Genomic DNA, 9095 nt, shown 5'->3' on the forward strand with positions numbered 1-9095 from the left:
TCCTTGCGCCACCTAGCGGCGATTTTTTACGTACGTCGCTTTCTATTCATATATGTATTATATGTTGCAAATATGAACCAGATCGGATCACGAATCCGATTTTTGTGAATATCTCGATCCTTGCGCCACCTAGAGGCCATTTTTTTCGTACGTCGCTTTCTATTCATATATGTATTATGTGTTCCAAATATGAGCCAAATCGGACCACAAATACGATTTTTGTGAATATCTCGATCCATGCCCCACCTAGCGGCGATTTTTTTCATACTTCGATTTCTATTCTTATATGTATCACGTGTTCCAAACATGAGCTAAATCGGACCACAAATAAAATTGTTGTGGATATCTCGATCCTTGCGCCACCTAGCGGCGATTTTTTTCATGGGTCGATTTCTATTCTTATATGTATTATGTGTTTCAAATATGAGCTAACTCGGACCACAAATACAATTTTTGTTGATATCTCGGTCCTTGCGCCACCTAGCGGCGGTTTTTTCATACGTCGCTTTCTATTCATGTATCTATTATGTGTTTCAAATATGAGCCAAATCGGATCACGAATCCGATTTTTGTGAATATCTCGATCCTTGCGCCACCTAGCGGCGATTTTTTTCATGGGTTGCTTTCTATTCTTATATGTATTGTGTTTCAAATATGAGCTAACTCGGACCACAAATACAATTTTTGTGGATATCTCGATCCTTGCGCCACCTAGCGGCGATTTTTTTCATACGTCGGTTTCTATTCATGTATGTATTATGTGTTCCTAGTATGAACCAGATCGGATCACGAATACGATTTTTGTGAATATCTCGATCCTTGCGCCACCTAGAGGCCATTTTTTTCGTACGTCGCTTTCTATTCATATATGTATTATGTGTTCCAAATATGAGCCAGATCGGATCACAAATAAGATTTTTGTGAATATCTCGACCATTGCGCCACTTAGCTGCGATCTTTTTCATAGGTCGCTTTCTATTCTTGTATGTATTGTGTGTTCCAAATATGAGCCAGATCGGATCACGAATCCAATTTTTGTGAATATCTCGATCCTTGCGCCACATAGCAGCGATTTTCTTTCATTGGTCGCTTTCTATACTTGAATGTATTATGTGTCCCAAATATGAGCCAAATCGGACCACAAATTCGATTTTTGCGAATATCTCGATCCTTGCGCCACCTAGCGGCGCTTTTTTACGTACGTCGCTTTCTATTCATATATGTATTGTGTGTTCCAAATATGAGCCAGATCGGATCAAAAATACGATTTTTGTGAATACCTCGATCCTTGCGCCACCTAGCGGCGATTTTTTCATGGCTCGCTTTCTATTCTTATATGTATTATGTGTTCCAAATATGAGCTAAATCGGATCACGAATCCGATTTTTGTGAATATCTCGATCCTTGCGCCACCTAGAGGCGATTTTCTTTCATATGTCGCTTTCTCTTCTGGTATGTATTATGTGTTTCAAACATGAGCCAAATCGGACCACAAATACGATTTTTGTGAATATCTCGATCCTTGCGCCACCTAGCGGCGATTTTTTCATACGTTCCAAATATGAGCCAAAATCGGACCACAAATACGATTTTTGTGAATATCTCGATCCTTGCGCCACCTAGCAGCGATTTTCTTTCATAGGTCGCTTTCTATACTTGAATGTATTATGTGATTCAAACATGAGCCAAATCGGACCACAAATACGATTTTTGTGAATATCTCGATCCTTGCGCCACCTAGCGGCGATTTTTTCATACGTTCCAAATATGAGCCAAAATCGGACCACAAATACGATTTTTGTGAATATCTCGATCCTTGCGCCACCTAGCAGCGATTTTCTTTCATAGGTCGCTTTCTATACTTGAATGTATTATGTGATTCAAACATGAGCCAAATCGGACCACAAATAGGATTTTTGTCAATATCTCGATCATTGCGCCACCTAGCGGCGATTTTTTTCATACGTCGCTTTATATTCATGTCATCGGATCAAAAATACGATTTTTGTGAATACCTCGATCCTTGCACCACCTAGCGGCGATTTTTTCATGGCTCGCTTTCTATATATATATATGTATTATGTGTTCCAACTATGAGCTAAATCGGACCACAAATTTGATTTTTGCGAATATCTCGATCCTTGCGCCACCTAGCGGCGATTTTTTACGTACGTCGCTTTCTATTCATATATGTATTATTTGTTCCAAATATGAGCCAGATCGGATCACAAATACGATTTTTGTGAATACCTCGATCCTTGCGCGACCTAGCGGCGATTTTTTTCATGGCTCGCTTCTATTCTTATATGTATTATGTGTTCCAAATATGAGCTAAATCGGACCGCAAATACGATTTTTGTGAATATCTCGATCCTTGCGCCACCTAGCGGCGATTTTTTCATACGTCGCTTTATATTCATGTATGTATTATGTGTACCAAATATGAGCCAAAATCGGACCACAAATACGATTTTTGTGAATATCTCGATCCTTGCGCCACCTAGCAGCGATTTTCTTTCATAGGTCGCTTTCTATACTTGAATTTATTATGTGATTCAAACATGAGCCAAATCGGACCACAAATACGATTTTTGCGAATATCTCGATCCTTGTGCCACCTAGCGGCGATTTTTTTCGTACGTCGCTTTCTATTCATATATGTATTGTGTGTTCCAAATATGAGCCAGATCGGATCACAAATACAATTTTTGTGAATACCTCGATCCTAGCGCCACCTAGCGGCGATTTTTTTATGGCTCGCTTTCTATTCTTATATGTATTATGTGTTCCAAATATGAGCCAAAATCGGACCACAAATACGATTTTTGTGAATATCTCGATCCTTGCGCCACCTAGCAGCGATTTTTTTCGTACGTCGCTTTCTATTCATATATGTATTATGTGCTCGAAATATGAGCCAGATCGGATCACAAATACGATTTTTGCGAATATCTCGATCCGTGTGCCACCTAGCAGCGATTTTCTTTCATAGGTCGCTTTCTATACTTGAATGTATTATGTGTCCCAAATATGAGCCAAATCGGACCACAAATTTGATTTTTGCGAATATCTCGATCCTTGCGCCACCTAGCGGCGATTTTTTACGTACGTCGCTTTCCATTCATATATGTATTATATGTTGCAAATATGAACCAGATCGGATCACGAATCCGATTTTTGTGAATATCTCGATCCTTGCGCCACCTAGAGGCCATTTTTTTCGTACGTCGCTTTCTATTCATATATGTATTATGTGTTCCAAATATGAGCCAAATCGGACCACAAATACGATTTTTGTGAATATCTCGATCCATGCCCCACCTAGCGGCGATTTTTTTCATACTTCGATTTCTATTCTTATATGTATCACGTGTTCCAAATATGAGCTAAATCGGACCACAAATAAAATTGTTGTGGATATCTCGATCCTTGCGCCAGCTAGCGGCGATTTTTTTCATGGGTCGCTTTCTATTCTTATATGTATTATGTGTTTCAAATATGAGCTAACTCGGACCACAAATACAATTTTTGTTGATATCTCGGTCCTTGCGCCACCTAGCGGCGGTTTTTTCATACGTCGCTTTCTATTCATGTATCTATTATGTGTTTCAAATATGAGCCAAATCGGATCACGAATCCGATTTTTGTGAATATCTCGATCCTTGCGCCACCTAGCGGCGATTTTTTTCATGGGTTGCTTTCTATTCTTATATGTATTGTGTTTCAAATATGAGCTAACTCGGACCACAAATAAAATTTTTGTGGATATCTCGATCCTTGCGCCACCTAGCGGCGATTTTTTTCATACGTCGGTTTCTATTCATGTATGTATTATGTGTTCCTAGTATGAACCAGATCGGATCACGAATACGATTTTTGTGAATATCTCGATCCTTGCGCCACCTAGAGGCCATTTTTTTCGTACGTCGCTTTCTATTCATATATGTATTATGTGTTCCAAATATGAGCCAGATCGGATCACAAATAAGATTTTTGTGAATATCTCGACCATTGCGCCACTTAGCTGCGATCTTTTTCATAGGTCGCTTTCTATTCTTGTATGTATTGTGTGTTCCAAATATGAGCCAGATCGGATCACGAATCCGATTTTTGTGAATATCTCGATCCTTGCGCCACATAGCGATTTTCTTTCATTGGTCGCTTTCTATACTTGAATGTATTATGTGTCCCAAATATGAGCCAAATCGGACCACAAATTCGATTTTTGCGAATATCTCGATCCTTGCGCCACCTAGCGGCGCTTTTTTACGTACGTCGCTTTCTATTCATATATGTATTGTGTGTTCCAAATATGAGCCAGATCGGATCAAAAATACGATTTTTGTGAATACCTCGATCCTTGCGCCACCTAGCGGCGATTTTTTCATGGCTCGCTTTCTATTCTTATATGTATTATGTGTTCCAAATATGAGCTAAATCGGATCACGAATCCGATTTTTGTGAATATCTCGATCCTTGCGCCACCTAGAGGCGATTTTCTTTCATATGTCGCTTTCTCTTCTGGTATGTATTATGTGTTTCAAACATGAGCCAAATCGGACCACAAATACGATTTTTGTGAATATCTCGATCCTTGCGCCACCTAGCGGCGATTTTTTCATACGTTCCAAATATGAGCCAAAATCGGACCACAAATACGATTTTTGTGAATATCTCGATCCTTGCGCCACCTAGCAGCGATTTTCTTTCATAGGTCGCTTTCTATACTTGAATGTATTATGTGATTCAAACATGAGCCAAATCGGACCACAAATACGATTTTTGTGAATATCTCAATCCTTGCGCCACCTAGCGGCGATTTTTTCATACGTTCCAAATATGAGCCAAAATCGGACCACAAATACGATTTTTGTGAATATCTCGATCCTTGCGCCACCTAGCAGCGATTTTCTTTCATAGGTCGCTTTCTATACTTGAATGTATTATGTGATTCAAACATGAGCCAAATCGGACCACAAATAGGATTTTTGTCAATATCTCGATCATTGCGCCACCTAGCGGCGATTTTTTTCATACGTCGCTTTATATTCATGTCATCGGATCAAAAATACGATTTTTGTGAATACCTCGATCCTTGCACCACCTAGCGGCGATTTTTTCATGGCTCGCTTTCTATATATATATATGTATTATGTGTTCCAACTATGAGCTAAATCGGATCACGAATCCGATTTTTGTGAATATCTCGATCCTTGCGCCACCTAGAGGCGATTTTCTTTCATATGTCGCTTTCTCTTCTGGTATGTATTATGTGTTTCAAACATGAGCCAAATCGGACCACAAATACGATTTTTGTGAATATCTCGATCCTTGCGCCACCTAGCGGCGATTTTTTCATACGTTCCAAATATGAGCCAAAATCGGACCACAAATACGATTTTTGTGAATATCTCGATCCTTGCGCCACCTAGCAGCGATTTTCTTTCATAGGTCGCTTTCTATACTTGAATGTATTATGTGATTCAAACATGAGCCAAATCGGACCACAAATACGATTTTTGTCAATATCTCGATCATTGCGCCACCTAGCGGCGATTTTTTTTTCATAGGTCGCTTTCTATTCTTGTATGTATTATGTGTTCCAAATATGAGCCAAAATCGGACCACAAATACGATTTTTGTGAATATACGATCCTTGCGCCACCTAGCAGCGATTTTCTTTCATAGGTCGCTTTCTGTACTTGAATGTATTATGTGATTCAAACATGAGCCAAATCGGACCACAAATACGATTTTTGCGAATATCTCGATCCTTGTGCCACCTAGCAGCGATTTTCTTTCATAGGTCGCTTTCTATACTTGAATGTATTATGTGATTCAAACATGAGCCAAATCGGACCACAAATACGATTTTTGTCAATATCTCGATCATTGCGCCACCTAGCGGCGATTTTTTTCATACGTCGCTTTATATTCATGTATGTATTATGTGTTCCAAATATGAGCCAAAATCGGACCACAAATACGATTTTTGTGAATATACGATCCTTGCGCCACCTAGCAGCGATTTTCTTTCATAGGTCGCTTTCTATACTTGAATGTATTATGTGATTCAAACATGAGCCAAATGGGACCACAAATACGATTTTTGCGAATATCTCGATTCTTGTGCCACCTAGCAGTGATTTTCTTTCATAGGTCGCTTTCTATACTTGAATGTATTATGTGATTCAAACATGAGCCAAATCGGACCACAAATATGATTTTTGTCAATATCTCGATCATTGCGCCACCTAGCGGCGATTTTTTTCATACGTCGCTTTATATTCATGTATGTATTATGTGTTCCAAATATGAGCCAAAATCGGACCACAAATACGATTTTTGTGAATATACGATCCTTGCGCCACCTAGCAGCGATTTTCTTTCATAGGTCGCTTTCTATACTTGAATGTATTATGTGATTCAAACATGAGCCAAATCGGACCACAAATACGATTTTTGCGAATATCTCGATGCTTGTGCCACCTAGCAGCGATTTTCTTTCATAGGTCGCTTTCTATACTTGAATGTATTATGTGATTCAAACATGAGCCAAATCGGACCACAAATACGATTTTTGTCAATATCTCGATCATTGCGCCACCTAGCGGCGATTTTTTTCATACGTCGCTTTATATTCATGTATGTATTATGTGTTCCAAATATGAGCCAAAATCGGACCACAAATACGATTTTTGTGAATATACGATCCTTGCGCCACCTAGCAGCGATTTTCTTTCATAGGTCGCTTTCTATACTTGAATGTATTATGTGATTCAAACATGAGCCAAATCGGACCACAAATATGATTTTTGCGAATATCTCGATCCTTGTGCCACCTAGCCGCAATTTTTTTCGTATGTCGCTTTCTATTCATATATGTATTATGTGCTCCAAATATGAGCCAGATCGGATCACAAATACGATTTTTGTGAATACCTCGATCCTTGCGCCACCTAGCGGCGATTTTTTTCATGGCTCGCTTTCTATTCTTATATGTATTATGTGTTCCAAATATGAGCTAAATCGGATCACGAATCCGATTTTTGTGAATATCTCGATCCTTGCGCCACCTAGAGGCGATTGTTTTCATACGTCGCTTTCTATTCATGTATGTATTATGTGTTCCAAATATGAGCCAAATCGGATCACGAATCCGATTTTTGTGAATATCTCGATCCTTGCGCCACCTAGCGGTGATTTTTTTTCATGCGTCGCTTTCGATTCATGTATGTATTATGTGTTCCAAATATGAACCAGATCGGATCACGAATCCGATTTTTGTGAATATCTCGATCCTTGCGCCACCTAGCGGTGATTTTTTTCATGCGTCGCTTTCGATTCATATATGTATTATGTGTTCCAAATATGAGCCAGGTCGGATCACAAATAAGATTTTTGTGAATATCTCGACCATTGCGCCACTTAGCTGCAATTTTTTTCATAGGTCGCTTTCTATTCTTGTATGTATTGTGTGTTCCAAATATGAGCCAGATCGGATCACGAATCCGATTTTTGTGAATATCTCGATCCTTGCGCCACATAGCAGCGATTTTCTTTCATAGGTCGCTTTCTATACTTGAATGTATTATGTGTCCCAAATATGAGCCAAATCGGACCACAAATTCGATTTTTGCGAATATCTCGATTCTTGCGCCTCCTAGCGGCGATTTTTTACGTACGTCGCTTTCTATTCATGTATGTATTATGTGTTCCAAATATGAGCCAGATCGGATCACAAATACGATTTTTGTGAATACCTCGATCCTTGCGCGACCTAGCGGCGATTTTTTCATGGCTCGCTTCTATTCTTATATGTATTATGTGTTCCAAATATGAGCTAAATCGGATCACGAATCCGATTTTTGTGAATATCTCGATCCTTGCGCCACCTAGAGGCGATTTTTTTCATACGTCGCTTTCTATTCTTATATGTATTATGTGTTCCAAATAGGAGCTAAATCGAACCACAAATACGATTTTTGTGAATATCTCGATCCTTGCGCCACCTAGCAGCGATTTTCTTTCATAGGTCGCTTTCTATACTTGAATTTATTATGTGATTCAAACATGAGCCAAATCGGACCACAAATTTGATTTTTGCGAATATCTCGATCCTTGCGCCACCTAGCGGCGCTTTTTTACGTACGTCGCTTTCTATTCATATATGTATTATTTGTTCCAAATATGAGCCAGATCGGATCACAAATACGATTTTTGTGAATACCTCGATCCTTGCGCGACCTAGCGGCGATTTTTTTCATGGCTCGCTTCTATTCTTATATGTATTATGTGTTCCAAATATGAGCTAAATCGGACCGCAAATACGATTTTTGTGAATATCTCGATCCTTGCGCCACCTAGCGGCGATTTTTTTCATACGTCGCTTTATATTCATGTATGTATTATGTGTTCCAAATATGAGTCAAAATCGGACCACAAATACGATTTTTGTGAATATCTCGATGCTTGCGCCACCTAGCAGCGATTTTCTTTCATAGGTCGCTTTCTATACTTGAATTTATTATGTGATTCAAACATGAGCCAAATCGGTCCACAAATACGATTTTTGCGAATATCTCGATCCTTGTGCCACCTAGCGGCGATTCTTTTCGTACGTCGCTTTCTATTCATATATATATTGTGTGTTCCAAATATGAGCCAGATCGGATCGCAAATACGATTTTTGTGAATACCTCGATCCTTGCGCCACCTAGTGCCGATTTTTTTATGGCTCGCTTTCTATTCTTATATGTATTATGTGTTCCAAATATTAGCCAAAATCGGATCACAAATACGATTTTTGTGAATATCTCGATCCTTGCGCCACCTAGCAGCGATTTTCTTTCATAGGTCGCTTTCTATACTTGAATGTATTATGTGATTCAAACACGAGCCAAATCGGACCACAAATACGATTTTTGTCAATATCTCGATCATTTCGCCACCTAGCGGCGATTTTTTTCATACGTCGCTTTATATTCATGTATGTATTATGTGTTCCAAATATGAGCCAAAATCGGACCACAAATACGATTTTTGTGAATATACGATCCTTGCGCCACCTAGCAGCGATTTTCTTTCATAGGTCG

Source organism: Eurosta solidaginis, chromosome X, assembly GCF_040869045.1.
Source record: "Eurosta solidaginis isolate ZX-2024a chromosome X, ASM4086904v1, whole genome shotgun sequence".
NCBI classification, from domain to species: domain Eukaryota; kingdom Metazoa; phylum Arthropoda; class Insecta; order Diptera; family Tephritidae; genus Eurosta; species Eurosta solidaginis.